Here is a 21,927-nt window from a genome sequence, read left to right on the forward strand (position 1 = left end):
ATTATAGAGAGAAAAATCATACTGGTCGCAGGTTTCTCCATCTAACACTACAACATAGGCAAAGAACACTTGCAAAGCCCTTAGGGAAATAAACGAACCCAACTTCTAAGAACCAACTTCTAAGAACAAAGGCAACCAACACTAAAATATTCACACATTTAAGAAAATATTTTTCTTTTGACTGCTTCCTTAGGAAATTACAAAACAGGGGTTTCACCTGATACAAGAAAATGAGGAAAATTATTCAAAAGGGATAATGAAATTAAATATACTTAACTCTAAAAGAAGCTTATATTAAGCGTGGAATTTAGGATGGTCAATAGAGAATATAAATGTCATATGTCCTGTGTATGTGTGTGTGTTTGTTTAGTATGTAGAAACAACTAATAAAATTTAAGAGAAAGGTAAGATAGTAGTAAAAATAGATTATTTATTATCTTTAAGCATTTACAGTAAAAATATAATTTAAAGCTAACAAAAGAGACAATATTTTATGAAAATGTTAACAGTAAAAAGAATAAACTAAGACAAATTGAAAAGTAGAAATAAAATATTATTGAAAACATAAACTAATTTCACAACTGCTTATGTAGGGAACAGTGAAGGAGAGAAAGAGGGAAAGACAGTTTGGAATGCGAAGTGAAGCCAGTCTCTGCTGTATATAAGATATTCATTTAAAACAAAATACTGGGAGTAAGTATGAAAATTTTAAAAATAGGCAAAGGAGTAGTACACTGATATAAACGCACAGACCACAGCACGTTCTCATGTAAAATTAGTCACATTCTTTATTCCTTCCTAGAGACACGCCCTTGGCAATGTAACTTTAAAGTTACTCCTGTCAAACAGTGGAGTTTATTCCCCTCCTCTTGTATCTGAACTGGTCTTGAGACATGTTTGAGATGATAGGAAGTCACAGGAAAGATGCAATGCCAGCTCCAACCTATGGAACACTTTCTACAGAGCTGCAAGAGTCTAACTGTTTGGGGAACAAGTTTCCCTGGCCTATTGGAAGATGAGACACCCTAGAAACTGGTGACAAGACACCAGACATCCAAATGACAAGATGAGGCCCTCCAACATATGCCAGTTTCCAGCCAATCTGGTCCCTTGGGTTAGAAGCAAAGTGAAGCCATCTAAGACAGAAAACATCTGCTCCCCAGCTAAGACTAGCTCAAACTGCCATTGCACAGAATCTTACAATAAATAAAGGGTAGGCATGGCTTAATATGCAAGAATAGAAATCAGACAATTATATCAAAATAGGTACAATTTGGGTAAAAACATAAAATGACATCAATAACAAATTATATAATGCTAAAAATATTAAAAATGAAGACATTAGCAAATGACATTCATATAGGAGAAAGAGAAACAAATCACTGGAAATGGCTAGTAAAGACTTTTAACCATTGAGTAATGAATACAACAAAAATACATAGTAGTATTTAATATAATTAATTGGATATATATGATTGATATATAATTTAGAACCTGAAAATAGAGCACATCTTTTCAGGTTTTCATTCAATATTTATAAAAATTGACTTCATGTTAACACAAAAGTATATTCCAATAATTTAAAAAAATACAAATAGTACAACAATTTCAGATCATTATATCATAAAATTACAAATTAGAAAAGTCTCTTCAAACTATCATTTTTTTAAAAAGCAAAAGCAATCTCCATTTGGGGGGTAAAGAAAAATAAATAAGCCACATTGAAAACACCACCTATAAAGCTATGCTTTATAAATGTCATATGTAGAGATAAAATCTAAACAGGCACATTTGCAAAGAACATTAAAAAAAAATGTTCCCTAAAAAACCATTACTCTCAAGTCCTAGGATCAGTAGCTATTATCAAAGTGTTAAGGAAGATAGGAACTAGGTAGACAGAAGATGGAAATTAGAGGGGGGGATTTCTCTGTATACGTATACTTTTTATATTTTTCACATTTTCTACCATAGCAGTGCATTGACCATATATATGTACACACACACACCACATTTTTTTTTTTAATCCATTCCTTGGTCATTGGACACAGGTTGTTTTCATATTTTGGCTATTATACACAATGCCACAGTGATGTGGAGGTGCAAATACCTCTTCATGATAGTGATTTAATCTTCCCTCAGATCTATCTAAAGTAAAACTGCTGGATCTTATGGTAGCTCTATTGTTTTATTACTTTTTTTAAGGAACTCCCAAACCGATTACCAAAAATGGCTGCACCAATTAACATTCACACCAACCCACCAACCGTGCATAAATGTTTTCTTTCTCCGCACCCTCTGCGAACGGTGAATTCACAGGAACAGAGAGTAGATTGGGGGCTGTTTGAAACAGGGACAGGTGGAGGAAATGGGTGAAGGTGACCAAAATGTGCAAGCTTCTAGAATATTCCAGAGAAGTTCTGGGAATGTAGGGTACAGTAGGGGTCTGTAGTTATCACTACTTTGCTGTATATTTGCAAGCTACCAAAAGAGTAGATGCTAAAGCTTTTCAATAAAACTGTAAATATACGAAGCAAAGCATGTATTAATTAAATTTTTGTCATTATCATTTTTTAATTCAGACAGTAAAGAATCTGTCTTCAATGCAGGAGACCCAGGTTCAACGCCTGGGTTGGGAAGATCCCCTGAAGAAGGAAGGGAAAGACTATCTTGGGAAATTCCATGCACAGAGGAGCCTGGCAGGCTTAGTGCATGAGGTCGCAAAGAGTTGGACAAATCTGAAATGCGATACTTAGGTGCAACTTCAAAAATGACTGAATGATCTCTGTTCATTTCCAAAGCAAATCATTCAATATTACGGTAATCCAAGTCTATGTCCCAGTCACTAGTGCTGAAGAAGCTGAAGCTGAATGGTTTTATGAACTCCTACAAGACTTTTAGAAATAATACCAAAGATGATGTCCTTTTCATCACAGGGGACAGCAATGCAAAAGTAGGAAGTCAAGAGATACCTGGAGTAACGGACAAGATTGGCCATGGAGTACAGAATGAAGCAGGGTTGGCTAACAGAGTTATGCCAAGAGAACGCACTGGTCATAACAAACACCCTCTTCCAACATAAGAGGCAACTCTACACATGGACATCACCAGATGGTCAACACTGAAATCAGATTGATTATATATTCTTCTCCACCTTCAGCTGGAAAGATCTACAGAATCAGCAAAAACAAGACATGGGCTGCCTGTGGCTTAGATCATCAGCTCCTTATTTCAAATTTCAGAATTAAACTGAGGAAAGTAGGGGAAACCACTAGGCCACTCAGGTACGACCTAAATCAAATCCCTTACGATCATACAGTGGAAGTGACTGTATAGATTCAAGGGATTATATCTGATAAACAGAGTGCCTGAAGAACTATGGACGGAGGTTCATAACACTGTACAGGAGACAGAGATCAAAGTCATCCCCGAGAGGCAGAAATGCAAAAAGGCAAAATGGCTGTCTGAGGAAGCCTTACAAATAGCAGAGAAAAGAAGAGAAACAAAAGGCAAAGGAGAAAGGAAAAATATACACCTCTGAGTGAAGAGTTCAAAGAATTGCAAGTAGAGATAAGAAAGCCTTCTTAAGTGAACAATACAAAGAAACAGAGGAATATAATGGGAAAGACAAGATTTCTTCAAGAGAATTAGAGATACCGAAATATTTCATGAAAAGATGGGCACAATAAAGGACAGAAATGGCATGGACCTAACTGAAGCAGATGATATTAAGAAAAGGTGGCAAGAATAAACAGAAGAACTGTACAAAAAAAAAAAAAAAGAAGGTCTTAATGACCCAGATAACCATGATAGTACGATCACTCACCTAGAGCCAGACATCCCGGAGTGCAAAGTCAAGTGGGCCTTAGGAAACATCACTACAAAGCTAATGGAGGTGATGGAACTCCAGCTGAGCCATTTCAAATCCTAAAAGATGTTGCTGTTAAAGTGTTACACTCAACATGCCCCCAAATTTGGAAAACTCAGCAGTGGCCATGGGACTAGACAAGGTCAGTCATTCATCCCAAAGAAGGGCAATGCCAAAGAATGTTTAAACTACCACACAATTGCACTTGTTTCACATGCTAGCAAGGTAATGCTACAAGTCCTTCAAGCTAGGGTTCAACAGTATGTGAACCGAAAACTTCCAGATGTACAAATCGGATTTAGAAAAGGCAGAGGAACCAGAGATCAAATTGCCAACATCTGTTGCATCAAAGAAAACACAAGGGAATTCCAGAAAAACATCTACTTCTGCTTCATTGTCTGGGCTAAAGCCTTTGACTGTGTGGATCACAACAAAGTGTGGAAAATTCTTCAAGAAATGGAAATACCAGACCAACTTACCTGCCACCTGAGAAACATGTATGCAGTGTATTAAAAAGCAGAGACATCATTTTGCCTACAAAGGTCCATCTAATCAAAGCTATGGTTTTTCTAGTAGTCATGCTTGGATGTGAGAGTTGGACTCACAAAGAAGGCTGAGCACCAAATAATTGATGCTTTCGAACTATGGTGCTGGGGAAGACTCTTAGAATCCCCTGGACAGCAAGAAGATCAAACCTGTCAGTCCTAAAGGAAAGTAACTTTGAATATTCATTGGAAGGACTAATGCTGATGCTGAAGCTCCAATACTTTGGCTGCCTGATGCAAAGATTAACTCACTGGAAAAGACCCTGATGATAGAAAAGATTGAGGGCAAGAGAAGAAGGGGGAGACAGAGGATGAGATGGTTGGATTACATCACTATCTCAGTGGACATGAGTTTGAGCAAATTCAGGGAGATAGTGAAGGACAGGGAAGACTGTCATGCTGCAGTCCCCAGGGTCACAAACAGTTGAACATGACTGAGTAACTGGACAAGAACAACAATACAATGATAAGGTAGATACCAGAGACTGATAAATAAGTTTTATGTGCATCAATTATTAATGCCTTCTCTTGGAATTCATCCAAAAAACAAAAATTAATCAAAAGTATGGGATGTAAAATAGATCGATATAGCCAAAGAGTAGCCAACTTATCTGAGAATTTTCCCATGCAACCAAATCACAAAGAACGTTTAGAAAATAGGAGAAAATATTTGAATATTAACTTAATTGATAAATGTTTCCCTAGCAAGGATTTACGGAAGGATTTTATTTGCTTTTTGAAAAATCTACTTTAAAAAAACTGTCCTTCTTCAGTTCAGTTCAGTCGCTCAGTCATGTCTAAATCTTTGTGACCCCATGGACTGCAACATGCCAGGCTTCCCTGTCTACCACCAACTCCTGGAGTTTACTCAAACTTATGTCCATGGAGTCGGTGATGCCATCCAACCATCTCATCCTCTGTCATCCCCTTTTCCTCCCACCTTCAACCTTTTCCAGCATCAGAGGCTTTTTTCCCCAATAAGTCAGTTCTTCGCATCAAGTAGCCAAAGAATTGGTGTTTCAGCTTCAGCATCAGTCCTTCCAATGAATATTTAGGACTAATTTCCTTTAGAATGGACTGGTTGGATTTCCTTGCAGTCCAAGAGATTCTCAAGAGTCTTCTCCAACACCAGAGTTCAAAAGCATCAATTCTTTGGCACTCAGTTTTCTTTATAGTCCAACTCTCACATCCATACATAACTACTGGAAAAACAATAGCCTTGATTAGATGGACCTTTATTGGCAAAGTAATGTCTCTGCTTTTTAAAATTCTGTCTAGGTTGGACATAGCTTTTCTTCCAAGGAGCAAGCATCTTTTAATTTCATACCTACAGTCATCATCTGCAGTGATTTTGGAGCCTAAAAAAATAGTCAGCCACTATTTCCACTGTTTCCCCATCTATTTGCCATGAAGTGATGGGACCAGATGTCATTATCTTAGCTTTCTGAATGTTGAGCTTTAAATCAACTTTTTCACTCTCCTCTTCCACTTTCATCGTGAGGCTCTTTAATTCTTCTTCACTTTCTGCCATAAGGGTGGTGTCATCTGCCTATCTGAGGTTATTGATATTTCTCCCAGCAATCTTGATTCCAGCTTGTGCTTCTTCCAGCCCAGCGTTTCTCATGATGTACTCTGCATGTAAGTTTTATAAGCAGGGTGACAATATACAGCCTTGATGTACTCCTTTTCCTATTTGGAACCAGTCTATTGTTCCATGTCCAGTTCTAACTGTTGCTTCCTGACCTGCATACAGGTTTCTCAAGAGGCAGGTCAAGTGGTCTGGTATTCCCAACCCTTTCAGAATTTTCCACAGTTTATTGTGATCCACACAGTCAAAGGCTTTGGCATAGTCAATAAAGCAGAAATAGATGTTTTTCTGAAACTCTCTTGCTTTGTCAAAGATCCAATGAATGTTGGCAATTTGATCTCTGGTTCCTCTGCCTTTTCTAAATGCAGCTTGAACATCCGGAATTTCACGGTTCACGTATTGCTAAAGCCTGGCTTGGAGAATTTTGAGTGTTAATTTACTAGCGGGTGAGATGAGTGCAATTGTGCAGTAGCTTGTACATTCTTTGGGATTGCCTTTCTTTGGGATTGGACTGAAAACTGACCTTTTCCAGTCCTGTGGCCACTGCTGTGTTTTCCAAATTTGCTGACATATTGAGCGCAGCACTTTCATAGCATCATCTTTTAGGATTTGAAATAGCTCAACTGGAATTCCATCACCTCCACTAGCTTTGTTCATAGTGATGCTTCATAAGGCCCACTTGACTTCACATTCCAGGAGTATAAATTCATCTAAAAGACATTTATTTGCTTACAAATTCTAGTAGGTGTCTAAGAAAAAAATCCATGAAGCTGAATGTATGTCAGACATTTAAGTGAAGCAAAGTAGAGCCAAATTATTGTGAATCATTGGTTAGACACTTTATTTCATATGCCTTAGCAGTGAGTTTCCAAATAAAAATATTATTTCTAAAGTACTGTGGATCTGAAGTAAATAGACTGCCAGATATTTGTCCAGTGAAGACAGGCTTATTTGGGATAAGCAGAGAGTTGCAATTCAGGGTCTGCAACCATGGCAAGACATCTGCAAGTCCCCAGAAAGTAAAGGAAGAAAGCCTTTATAGATGGAAAAGGATGTTGGGAGGGCTAAGGAAACAAGGAAGTCATAGTTTTTCATTAGCTGAGTCCCGAGTCTTTCCTCTTCATATTGAGGTGTCATCGGGTTTGAGAATTCCCCTTTCTGGTCTTCCAGTTCTATTTGCTTGTTCATGCATGTGTGCTAAGTTGCTTCAATGTGTCTGACTCTTTGAGACCCTGTGGACCATACCTGCCAGGCTCTTCTGTCCATGGGATTCTCTAGGTAAAAATATTGGAGTGGATTGCCATTTCCTCCTCCAGGGTATGTACCCAGCTCAGGGATCGAACCCTAGTCTCTTGCATAGGCAGGCATGTTCTTTACCAATAGAAGCAAAAGAAGCCCCTTTCCTTTATTAAAAATTTTACAATACGTTTTGCTACCTTATTTTCATTTTTTCCCCTGGTGGCTCAGATGGTAAAAAAGATCCCATGGGGAAGGGCATGGCCACACAGTATTCTTGCCCAGAGAATTTTCATGGACAGAGGAACCCGACGGTCTTCAGTCCATGGGGTCTCAAAGAGTCAGACAGGACTATGCGACTAAGCACTTCTACCTCCCTCCATTATGGCAGGGATACAGAATCTTCAAATTAGAGAATAAATGGTCCTAATAAATTTTAAGGGGAGGAAATGAAACATTTTAGTGAATCTAAAACCAATAAGTTTGCTTACTAGAATGTCTAAATATACTTTTCAGATCTAGGTGCATACATTTGATAACATGGGATAGTTTTACTCTGATGATTAAGTTGAGCTCCCCCTCAAATTCTTAGATCAACCTTTGGTTATAATCTGAATATTCAATTTGGGCAGTGACAAGGAATTATGGCAGAAATAATTGTGAGGTAACATGAATTGATGATTATTTATCCTATATAGTGTCAAATAGAGAAAAGTTTACTACATCATCACTATTATTTTCCTGAAGACCAATACTAAGATGACTAGAGGTGCATGGATTATTTATGACCTGTAAACTACCATGATTGAGAAAAATAGCCAGGTGGCACTCTCTAAAGCATCCCAAGAGTCTATAAATATAACAGAGAAGGTTACAGGGGCTGCTTTAAACTATTTTTGAGTCTCATTTGACAGAAAGTCTTCTGAAAATTAGTTAGAATTGTATGCTAATGAACAACTGTATGCTGGCTTCTCATTGAAAACCATACAGGAGCCTTTTACTAGTACTGATTGGCAGGGCTCAGGCTTACTCTGTCTAATGTAGAGCCAAGACGTGGGCTTAGTAAGAAAAATTAAAGTGATTTCCTAGTGCAGTCATGGTCAAACAAAGATTCTTGTTTCTATTTCTCAGTTTTATACAGTATTTTCCATTTAAGCTACTTTTCTTAGCCTTGGCTTGTTGTCCTACTACAGCTAGAATTTAACCCACGTTTCCATGCATCTGGGTATCATAATCACACAGGATTTTCATTACTTTTTAAAAATGTATAATTTCTCACTGGAACTCAAAGAGTAAAATTCTTAATCTTACTAGTGTCTAATATGGATACTAGACCTTCCCTGGTGGCTAAGATGGTAAAGAATCCGCCTGCAGTGCAGAGACCTGTGTTCCATCCCAGGGTCAGAAAGATCCCCAGGAGAAGGGAATGGCTACCCACTCCAGTATTCTTGCCTGGAGAATCCCATGTACAGAGGAGCCTGGTGAGCTATGGGGTTGCAAAGATTTGGACACCACTGAGCGACTAACACTTTCACTTCCATGATTACTAGGAATTTGATTTTTAATAAGATTCAGTCCTGATGAAGAAAATACACGAACATATTAAAAAAACAGCAAAAAAAAAATGCTGGTGTTATTAGGATTATAGGTTTTAAAATCACTCAGATGAGGATTAGCTCACTTGTTGTAATGTTACTGCCATTATGAAAAACAAGTTAAATGTCTTAGAACCATTTCCAAGTCTTTTCTGGGGATTACATTTGTTGAGCATAAACACTTCACACAGTGACTGGCATATATTTAAACATTCAGTAAATATTAATATTTCCTTGCCATGTTATTACCTTGCAACATTACTGCAACATTTACCTGTTGGCCTCCATTCAGTTATCCTGATCTATCCATCCAGTTACCTCATATATGTGGCCAAGAAAGTCAGATTCTGAGTTTTCTATGAGGCCTCAGACCCTAGGGAGATTTTGGCTATTCCAAAGATAACCTTATTTTTACTTCAGTCATAACAATTTATATACATTATGCAATTTTTAATGTAAATACAATTACTAAATCCAATCATGGTTCCTACGAAAATAGGTTTATGCGGACAAGGAACAATTCTACACAAATTAGGGAGTTACTGTGGATGAATAGAAAATCCAAAGAGTTTCCAGTATAAGGCACCACGTCCTCTTCCCAGAAAATAATGATACCTTCAAGAATCTTAGGCTAAATACAGAATAAAGAATGAAAATATGGTATAGATGTCATTTCATTACCCATCTGGACTTCCGGGTTTGAGATTTTCTGAGATATATTATTTGTATCCCAAAAACTGAAATATAAAGTTGACATACAAGGAAGCTAGCTTTAAAGTCTGACTTTCTCCCCTCACTTACAAGTCACAGTTTCCCAAAGAGAAAGAGGCAGTGTCCACATCGACTAACATACTGTGAAAACATCATCAGTTCTGAGTTGCTGGATCCCACCGCCACCTCCCCACACACTCTTTATTTTTTTTTTTTCCCCCTGAGCCTATATATACTTATTCTGACAGCTGTGTGAATCACTGACCTAATCATCTGTGGCCAGAGTAACAGGATTGGTTTTATTTTCAGAAAAGAATACAAGATGGGACAAACTGAACTTCTCTGATCTTTGGGGTTAGGAGCAATTTGAAGTCTTACGACTTCCATCTCTTGGGACACACTTTTCAAAGTGATCATGGAGGAGCCACAGACAGACAAAAAGAAGCTACAATTTGTTATACAGTGAAAAGATCACAGGCATAGTGAAATGTTTTACACTGTAATTCAGTAAATGTTTGCTTTCAAAATTAAAAGACCTAGCTCCACTAAACACTCTAAACACAGGTCTTAAAACACATGCATGAATTTTTTAATTCTGCTAATTTGCCATAAACAATTCTACTAATTTCTTATCTATTCTACCACAATTTGCCATTATTATTATTATTTTTTTTAAATTTTCTTTAGGACTTGCCTTTGCCTGAGGAAAAGAGTAAATAAACATCCACCAGATTTAGTTCTGGGTAGTGCATTTCAGTTCCCCAGAGAGAAGAGACAAGGATTCTAAATAGTTTTCATCTCTAGGAAAACAAAGATATTAGGAAGTTGGATGCAGCCTAGCTTTTAATGGGTCTCAGAGGCAATTAAGTCAGTGGACATTAATAGAGGGGAGATGAGGCATTACAAAATTTCATATCTTACTTTAATGTTGATAATATTTCTAAATAGGCATTAACATCTTAAAAGCAAAAGTAAAATTATATGAATCTATTAGTCATATTATAAACTAACAAATCATTTAAATTGGACAGTTAAGAGTTCTAAAATAACATGCAAACTTGTAAATATATTGAATCAGTCTGTAGAGGAAAAAAAAAGTGATAAACTGTCCAAATGCCATAATAAATGTAGATTTAAAATGATATTATAGTTTCTGTAATGAATGATATTGCAAACTAAGTGCTCAAAAAATTCTTTTGAGTACATCATACCTAAAAATGCTGGATAAAATAATAAGGAAAAAGATAAAGTGAACCAAGTGAGCAGCTCTCTCCCCATTCTTCCTAAATACTGCCCCCTGAAAAAAAGAAGAATTCATAGATGTGGCTGCACACTAGAGCTACAGAGAAGGCAGGTACCCTGGCCAAGAAATGAGTCATTATAGAGCTTGAAGTTAATAATTCCAAGAAGTCAAACCCTTAGTGAGTCTCTATGGTCAGGGAGGGAAGCAGAAGAAACCATTCCCAAGCAAACAAAACAAAAACCTGTCTCAGCAAGGGAGAAAATAAAGACATTGCCCTGTTTTGCCCTTGGCCATAATTGCACAGGAAGAAGAATAAACATTTGCCAGGAGAATTTGTAATCACAATTGGACACAAGCAAAGATTTATACTATCCATTGATCTTGAAAAATCCCATACTGAAATATAGTCTAAACATAACAGAAAAGTGAAAAAGAGAAAATGAGGTCGCTCAGTTGTGTCTGACTCTTTGCAACCCCATGGACTGTAGCCTACCAGATTCCTCCATCCATGGAATTTCCCAAGCAAGAGTACTAGAGTGAGTTGCCATTTCTTTCTCCAGATCTTCCTGACTCAGTATCGAACCCAGGTCTCCTGCATTGCAGGCAGACGCTTTACCATCTGAGCCACCTGGGAACTCAACTGGAAAGATCAAATTTAAATATTCTCAAGAGAGACAATTTTTAAAACCAGGACTTAAAAAAATCAGCAAAGATAAAATTTAATGGAACATGAACAAGCAATAACAAATCAGTAAATACACAAAAAAATTAACTATAGTTAAAAATATAAACTATAATATTAGTAATATTACTAACTAGCAAAATCAACAAATCATAGCCCCAGGTCTGTAAAAACTGTACATAGAAAGTCATACAAAGACTTTTAAGTATTTTGAAAGATATAAGAATATTTTGACTGTATGAGTAAAAACAGACTCTTAAAATGGATAAGTGAGATCTGAGGAACAAAGAGAGTGCCTATAAATAAAATTTTAATAACTGAAATTAGAATGTCAGTGTCTAGGTGAAAGCAAAATGTGCATGTTTAAATACTGAAAGGTAGATATGCAGACATATAAAGTACTACATAAAATATAAGATGGAAAAGATGAAACATAAGTTAGAAAATATTGAAGAGTTCTAACAAATGCCTAATTAAAATTTCAAAAGGAAATAATGGTGAATGTAAGACAGTATTTGAAAAAAATAGTGACTAAGGATTTAATTAGCTGGTGAAAAGATAATAATCCTAAAGTTTAAGAATAGCTCCCCAAATTTTAAACAGTATTAAAAAAGAAATCTATACTGAGACATATGAAGGAAAAGAGAATCTTAAAACATCCAGAAAGAAAAGACATCTGATTTCCAAAGAATAATCACATTGATAGTTGACTCCTCCAAAGCATTAATTCTCACACTGTGTCCAGCCCTGGAGGTCAAAACTCTTTTCGTAATGTTCCTGTACTCATTCTCTCTGTTGTGATAACCTTGCTTTTTTATTTATGATATTTTTTATTTTCATTCTTTTCTTTTGGGGAAGGAAATGGCAACCCACTCCAGTATTCTTGCCTGGAGAATCCCATGGACATAGCAGACTGGGAGGCTACAGTCCATGGCGTCGCAAGAGTCGGACACGACTTACCGACGAAGCCACCACCACCACCAAACGTTGTTGATCTTTTCAAAGGATTAGCTCTTGTCTTTTAAACTTCTCTATCATGTATCTGCTTTTCTGTTTCATCAATTTCTGCTCTTTATTATTTACTTCCTTCCAGTTACTTGGTTTCACTTTATTTTTCTTTCCCAGGCTTGGAATTGTGGATCCTTAGTCCCTGAATTTAGAAGCACTAAAGATAGTAGATAGTCTTCCCCTCTATGAATTGCTTTGCCTATATACCATGAGCATTGGTATCAGATGATGTCTGTCCATTCCCTTCAAAACACTTTCTATTATCACATTTTATTTCATCTTTGGCCCATGAATTGTTTAAAAACATGTTGTCTACTTTCTTGATATTAGGATGTTTCTAGATATCTTATTGTTGATTTCTAATTCAATTTTGTTCTTATGAGAAGGCATTGTATTTTTTCAGTTCTTTTAAGTTTATGGAGACCTATTTTATGCCAAAGTTTGTGGTCTATATTCGTGAATACATAATGGGAACTCCAAAAAAAATGAGTATTCTCCAGTTAGTGAATATATTGTTATAAAAATGTCACCTAGATCAAGGATTTGCCAATCTTGTTCAAATCTTTCAGACTTATTTTTGCAATTTTTATAAATTGGATGCCAAAAATTCTATGTTTTCAGACTTGTAGACATGTGTCTTATATATAAGTTCCTTTTTTGGTTATGTAATACTGATTTTATCATTATTTTGATGTTTTATGTTATTAAAAGGGGTTTTCTTTACTTTAGTAGGCAAAATAGTGATGTTGTGTTCTCTTATCCTCTTTGAGGAACTGTGCTTATTAGCTGGAATATTTAGAATAGTAAAATGTTGAGTAACTGTTGATAAACTTATTTTATGTGTTTGAGGTTTGTTTTCCTTTACCTCATGGTGCATACTTATAATAGCTGATCTAAAGCCTTTGTCTAATAGATCCAACATTGAAACAGCTGAGTATTGGCGTATGTTCACCCTACTGCTTATATGTCAAATCATCTGCATTATATTCTGGATAATGTGAATGAATTCTATACTAGACAGACGTCCACTTTTGTTTCACCAGCACATGTTCAAAGTCAGATTCAGGCTGTAGTTTTGCTTCCCTTTCTGTGTCTGGTGGCTTAAGTCTTCATTTGGCTCTCAATGTGTTTGCTATGCTGGATTCTGTCTGCCATTTCCATGCATGCTTCCCAAAGCCTTTGTATAAGTTCAGTGTTATTAAATCTGCACTTCTTTAATAAGTTTGGGCTTCTAGACATGAGGCTCTTAGACACCACGGTTTGTAATGTAGGGAAACAGTATTGAACTCAAGAGCTTCAAGTCTTTCATTAATATATTATCATCTATAACAGTAAGAGTAATGACATCTGTTGACTCAGATCACAGGAGCTTCACAGTTTCTGGCTCTATGGTGTAGGCTTTTCATCAGAGTAATACAAGATGAAATTTTCTTGGAGAAGTGCAACCATTAGAAAATTCAAGCTTTGATTTTTTTTTTAAAATACTTAGACAGCTACTTCTTAATTTGTACAAGATAAGTCCAGAGACACCCAACTCATGGCAGAAACTTTTGAATTCTTCTTAATGAAATGGAAGTCTGTTTCCCCAGTGTACTCAAAAATATTCATTTGAATGAAAGAGAAAATAAATGAATGAGTGATTCTTAAATCAACATAAGTCCTTATAGAACTAAATAATTTGTTTTATTAAATTTTCATCAGTATATTTGTTTTTCCTAAAGAAGGAGGAACTGAATAGAGAGAAACAAAACAAAGGTGGGTTGTTATATTCTTGGAAATTACCTAAATATTCAAAAGCATGGGGATGATTAATAAATCTCTAGTGCATATATTTCCTGATTTTGGATATTATGGGTTGAATTGTTTCTACTCAGAAAAGATACTCTGGAGTATAAACTCCTAGCACCACAGAATGTGATTTTATTGGAGATCATCAATCTTAAAGGAGATCAGTAGTGAGCATGCTAGGCCAATACGACTGGTGTCCTTATAAGAAAAGGAAGTTTGGACAACACAGACATAGACATAGTGAAAATGCCATGTAAAGATGAAGATTTTTCTTAGGCAGAACAGCATCTATGCCAAGGAATGACAATGATCATCAGGAAATCACCAGAAGCTAGGAGAGAGGCAAGTAGAGATCACAAGAGGGACCAACCAAGCTGACACCTTGTTCTCTGATGTCTAGTCTCCTCAAGTGTAAAGCAATGCATTTCTATTGTTTAAGAGATTCAACTTGTGGAACTTAGCAGCCCTAGCAACCTCATACAGGAGCCGAGATATCTAGTTATTTTTCTACATAAAAATATGTTGCTCTTAATACTACTGTCCTTATGAAATAGTCAATACTGATATTTTTGAAAGCATAGAATTCATCAAAAGGTCAAGCGTTAGAAACATCTCACTAATTCTCTATTTGCTTATATATGTAATCATTAAACCTATTTGTGAAGTTATTTTTCATTATCATAGAAAAAGATAATTTATTTCATCATTATATTCTAGGTAATTTATAAAATGTCAAATGCCATTTGATTCTAGCAAATATAAAAACTTTTGTACATAATGTATTTGATTTATGACCATCAGCTTTAAGAAATTATAACAACAACAAAAAAAGAAATTATAACAAAAATAAAGCTCTCAGAATGAGAAAAATAGAGAACCCAATTTGGTGTTATAATACTAAATTAAAATCAGTTACACACCCATTTACCCAACACAAGGGATATAACACACAAATATAGAATTAATAAGAAAACTGTTACAGACTTGCAGGATATCTTCAGAGGACTAATAAAATAGAATTGCATTTTGTATTTATTGATTCCATGATTTTCTCCCCATCTTCATCTTGGGAATATACATGAATAATTCAATCAATAGTTAAGTTTTATTCCTGTGTGTTTTAAAACAATTTGGTGTTCAAAATGTTTAACAACAGGGTCCAAATATAGGATACCATATTGGTTACCCTCAGCAAGAAAATAAAAAATAATTTTTTTGGAATCTAATCATTAATTTGGGTTTGACTATGGCAGTTAGCACATAAAGATGAAGCACTCAACTAATAGATAATTATTATCTTTTGCCTCCACTTAGTAATAAATTACTAAAGCATAAAAGTGTGTACAATCTGGGTGAAATTATTTTCCAGTTAAAACATAAGTTGCATGTGAGTACCTGATAGTAGCAGCAATAGGATTTAATTTGTTTTTAAATGTTTAAGAGAAACCTTGATGTTGTTTAAATCTAGCAGCTTACTAAGACAGATGTGTTTGTTCAATATCCAGAAGAGATAAAAACTGCTTAAATTCAAAAATAACAGACATGGGTGATTTTAAATAGCAAAGATGAAAGTTGATTTCCCAGTCTCACTTTCTTGCCAAGCAGCCGGGCAGCCATAAGGTACACTTACCTGATTGGTGCCAATTGACAACCAAGTGGGTTCAGTTCAGTGCTGAATCCAGTACAGATTCAGAAACCTATACCAGTCACTAACCCATCAGACACACCTTCAGAAATGCTACAGACATACTGCTTTTCAAAATGGGATTGGCAACTCCTTCAATGTCTCACTATCAAGGGAAATGCGTGCTTAATATCAATGTATACTCTGTGGGAGTTCCCGTTCTGCCTATGAGATCTAGGCCCCTAACACCCATCTCTCTCACCAATCACAACTGTAAATGTGGTTACATTAGAGAAGAAAACAAACAAATAGATGACCTGGGGACCCTGGAAGGTAAACAAGAGCAGAGGAGTGATGGGAACGAGTTAAGAGTTGGAGAAGCAACCCAGCTGCAGGTTGCGTTTTTGTTTCTTCCTTCATGGTTATCACCAAGGGTAGACACCATTTGCACAGGAGTATGTAGCACGCACAGCTAAAACTTTGGCAGAAAATTCAGATATTTCTTGCAGGGAACAATGGAAGAAAGTCAGTTAGTTAGGCTAGAGCATGCAAGAAAATCCTAAAGGAGAGGAAGCTGGCATTTCTGTGCAGAAGCACATAAAATTCCCAGCCTAACGTGTGAGCCACATTTGCTCTGCACAAACCCATATCAGCATAGCAACAGTTCTGAGGATTCAGCTGACATTTGAACCACCTGCAGAATCAGCCTAACCCCTGAACCTCCCAGGTTCAAATGAGCATGCCTCACAGGCCGAAATATGCATGACCAACGTTTTGAGAAAACAACTGAGATTTGAACCATGGCAGCAAAAGGTAAAACACAACTGGCAGTCTGAACAAAGTAAACTCTATTTCCTGCAGAAACAAACCATCAGCGTTCTCCACAGGATTAAAACAAACCCAGAGCCTACACAATTCACAACATCTAGGATGTAGTAATAATAATATTAATAATAATTCTTTACATGAGTATGTATGGCTGAATCCCTTCGTTGTTCACCCAAAACGATCAAAACATTGTTAATTGGCTATACCCCCATATAAAATAAAATGTTAAAAAAAATAATAATTCTTAACACACCGAAATGAGGAAAATATGAGTCATTCTCAGGGGAAAAGGCAACCAAAATTGACACGGACTCTGGGATGACTCAGATGATAAAAGTATTTGATACAGATTTTAAAGCAGCTATTATGAAATTATGTCTTATGTGGTAAAGGAACACTATTTGAGATACATTTTAAAAGGTAGAAATTTTAAGCAAAGAAATATAAAAGTTTATAAGAAAGGCAAAATGGAAATTTTAAAAATAATAAATTAAATAAAAATCTCACTGGACACTCCATGAAGACATACCATTTTGTCTTCAAACTACAGCTTAAACAGCACTAGTTAAGAGTCTCTGCTCAGAATAGGTTCGTGAAAATATTTAATGAATAAAATCTTAAAGGTCTGAAAAACCAAATATATTTAAAATATTTTAAAGATAGCATATAATTCACATAAACTGAAAAATTTATATAAAAGCACATATGAATTTCTAATGGAAAAACCTCAATGCTTTACGAGAAGGATAAACCACATTATCATCTTCATAATTTGAAATGTTAAATATCCCATACTAATCTATTAAATGTCTTAGATACACAAAACAATTAAAATTTTCTCATATATCTTGAATCTTCTTGTAAAGAAATTGAAAGCTGAAACTCTGTTCTAAACACAAGTAAAAGCCTGAACAAACTAAAAGATCAACAACTTTTTTAAAAGAAAAATAAGGCCACAGAGCAAACAACTAGGCCCAAAACTGGAGAGACAAAAAGGCGAAGAATCACAACTTACCGGAGCAGAAAGTCATGAGCTGAAACTCCACCAGAGCTCGTCCCAGAGTGAAAAAGTCCAACTGTAAGTAACTCAATGATGGAGGCTCAGAGTGGACAAGTCCAAGAATTAAAAAAAACTCCCAGGGACCCTTCATGCAACCGAGTTTCACCTCAGAAACTTGACCAAGTTTTCACAGTAAATACTGCAGAAAAAGATTCCAGAGCTTCAGGCAAGGAGAGAGGAAAAGGCACTATTATGAAAAACACCTGAACTGACTGTTCTTAAATAAGGCTGCCAGCAGGTGAAACTATTTAATCATGGCCTTAACTGCTTGCTTTTGAACCCGACTTGCCCATCTGCAGACCATACTAGTTATCCTGTCGCCCAAAAGAAAGAGAGAATGAGAAATATGTAAGTAATTCGCAGTGCAGATGTATAGGCTCATAAATAGGCTGAGGCTGTGACTTCTCCACTGGTCCAGCGGCTAACATTCCAGGCTCCCAGTGTGCGGATCTGGGTTAGATCCCTGGTGAGGAAACTGGATCCTGCTTGCTGCAACTAAAGATTCCAGGGGCCACAACTAAAATGCTGCACAGACAAATAAATAAGTATTTAAAAAGTAATAAAGACTGAGACCTAGTTACCGAACTATGAAAACTCCCCCTCCCCCACCCTCTACATCACTTTACTAAAGGCCCATTTACAGCCGCTGATTTTACCCAAGGCATCATGTCTACTATCAAGAAAAAAATTACAAGTCATATCAAAGACAGCAATTACAGCTTGAAGAAGCAGAAGAAATACCAGAATTTAGACAAGGCAGGGATATTGGAATTATTAGACTGAGAATTGGAAACAACTATGATTACTCTGCTAAGGGGTCTGACAGGTAATGACGACACTCAAGAACAGAAGGGCGTTATAAGCAGAAACTTGGGAATCTTAAGAAAGGGCCAAGAAAGGAAATCAAGAGATAAAAGACACTACAACTGAAATGAAGAATGACTCTTATGGGTTCATTAGCAGACTGGACACAGCTGAAGTAAAAATCGCTGAGCTAGAGGATGTCAAAAGTTCATACATGTCTGAAATAAAATCAATGAATGACTGAAGCATTAATAAGTAAAAACTTATTGTGCACATACCAAAAAGACAGTTCCTGAACCAAAGCACTCTAACCAAAACATGGAATGAGGCTCAGGGTCCATTGTTATAAAGTGGTTTATATAGTAACAAGTCAATGACTGTTTATAATATTAAAATTTCCTTAAATGATAGCTAATTACTCACTGGTTACCTCATACCAACTTTGGTAAAAATTTACATTTTGCTTATAATTTTGAGAGGCATACAAGAAATGGCCCTGGTCAACTTAGCCTAGCGGAAGAAGCTAAATTAAGCTTTGTTTGTATGAATAAACTGATTTTGTCTACACAGGGAATTTTCAAGGCTGGCCTCTTTTAATTTACAAGAATACATCAATAGAATCCTTGAAAACTGAAAAGTGAAGAGAACAAAGTCTGGAAAAAACATAACATCTAGAGACAGTGAAAGTGAAAAGTGAAAGCGCAAGTCACTCAGGCGTGTCCAACTCTTTGTGATCCCATGGACTATACAGTCCATGGAATTCTCTTGGCCAGAATACTGGAGTGGGTAGGCCTTCCCTTCTCCAGGGAATCTTCCCAACCCAATAATCGAACACAGGTCTCCCAGACTGCAGGCGGATTCTCTACTAGTTGAGCCACAAGGGAACAGTGGACAACTACAACAGGTATGATGTACATGAATGGGCATACCAAAAGGTCAAAGTGAAAGGGGCTTCCCTTGTGGTTCAGCTGGTAAAGAATCTGCCTGCAATCCAGGAGACCTGGGTTCCATTCCTGGGTTGTAAAGATCCCCTGGAGAAGGGAAAGGCTACCCACTCCAGTATTCTGGCCTGAATCCAGTCCAGTATTCAATCCTGAATTCCCACTCCAATATTTCTGGCCAGAAAGAGAAAAAAAAAAAAAAGAAGAAGAAACATGTAACTAAAAATGACTTAGAATTTTCAATTAATGTTAGATATCAAACTATACATCCAAGAAAACATTAGAGCAAAATAAATGCCACAAACTACCCTTATGCATATCACTTTTAAGCTATAAAAATAATCAAAAATAAAAAATTCTGAAAGAGGCTTGAGGGGAAAACCACTTTATTTACAAAGGAATAAAAATAAGCATTACATCCAATTTCTCCAAAAGCATTCAAGCAAGAACAGAAAGAAAGTGAAAGTGTTAGTCACTCAGTCAAGTCTGATTCTTTGCGATCCTGTGGGCTATAGCCCACCAGGCTCCTCTGTCCATAGAATTCTCTAGGCAAGAATACTGGAGTGGGTAGCCATTCCCTTCTCCAGGGGATATTCCCAACCCAGGGATCCAATCGGGGTCTCCTGCATTGCAGACAGATACTTTATTGTCAGAGACTCCTGGGAAGCTCATGAACAGAATGGAGTGAAATATTTAATATGCTGAGAAAAAAACTACAGTTAGGTAATCTGCTTCCCATGTGGCGCCAGTGGTAAAGAATCCCCCTGCCACTGCAGGAGACACAAAACCCCTCCCTCAGAAATGGACAAATCCAGCAAGCAGAAAATCAGAAATGACACAGTTGAACACAACAACAAAATCAATCAACTGGATATAATTGACATCTATAGGCTATTTCATTGCAACAACAAAACACATTCTAATCAAGTTCACATGGAACATTCACCAAGATAGGCCAAATACTGAGCAATAAAATACACCTTAACAATTTTAACATGTAGAAACCATACGATTTCTGCCCTCAGAAAAAATGAAACTAAACTTGAAATAAATAAAAGAAGAATAACTGGAAAATCCTAAAATATTGGGAGATTTAACAAGATGCATTTAAATAACACATGAGTCAAAGAAGAAATCTCAAGAGAAAATCATATAAATATTCAAACCAAATTAAGAGTCTCATGCTCTACTGACCAAGATAGCCAGGCAACTTGAACTGAATTAAAATGAAAGCACAACCTATTAAAATATGCAGGATGCAGTGAAAACAGTGCTTAGAGGAAATTTTACAGTACTGAATGCATATACTAGAAATGTTGTAAAATCAATCATTTAAGCTTTCTCCTAAGAAAACTACAAAAAGAATGGCAAGTTAATTCTAAAGTAAGCAGAAAAAAAAAAGAAATGATAACAATTAGAATTAAATCATTGAAATCGATGAAATCAATGAAATTGAACATGAAAATCATGTTTGGGTCAAGATGGTAGACTGGGATGACCATGAGTGAATTTCCTCCCACATACACACCAAAATTACAATTACATATAAAATAGCTGTCACTGAGAATGACCTTAAGACTAGTGGAATAGATTTTCTACAAGTAAGGGTCATATTTAAGTTTGGCTTAAAACTCAACATTCAGAAAACTAAGATCATGGCATCCAGTCCCATCACTTCATGGCAAATAGATGGGGAATCAGTGGCTGACTTTATTTTTGGTGGGCTCCAAAATCACTACAGATAGTGACTGCAGCCATGAAATTAAAAGATGCTTGCTCCTTGGAAGAAAAGCTATGACCAACGTAGACAGCGTATTAAAAAGCAGAGACATTACTTTGCCAACAAAGGTCTGTCTAGTCAAAGCTATGGTTTTTCCAGTAGTCATGAATGGTTGTGAGAGTTGGACTATAAAGAAAGCTGAGTGCCAAAGAATTGATGCTTTTGAACTGTGGTGTTAGAGAAGACTCTTGAGAATCCCTTGGACTGCAAGGAGATCCAACCAGTCGGTCCTAAAATATTCCTTGGAAGGACTGATGCTGAAGTTGAAACGCCAACACTTTGGCCACCTGATGAGAAGAATTGACTCATTAGAAAAAGACCCTGATGCCAGGCAAGAGTGAAGGAAGAAGAAGGGGACGACACAGGATGAGATGGTTGGATGGTATCACCTATTTAATGAACACATGTTTGAGCAAACTCCGGGAGTTGGTGATGGACACGGAATCCTGGTGTGCTGAAGTCCATGCGGTCCCAAAGAATCAGACATGACTGAGTGACTGAACTTAAGTTCTGTAAAGTCAAAGCTATGATTTTTCTAGTAGTCATGTAAGGATGTGAGAGCTGGACCGTAAAGAAGGCTGAATGCTTTGGAACTGTGGTGCTGGAGAAGGCTTCTGAAAGTCCCTTGG

Source organism: Dama dama, chromosome 14, assembly GCF_033118175.1.
Source record: "Dama dama isolate Ldn47 chromosome 14, ASM3311817v1, whole genome shotgun sequence".
NCBI classification, from domain to species: Eukaryota; Metazoa; Chordata; class Mammalia; order Artiodactyla; family Cervidae; genus Dama; species Dama dama.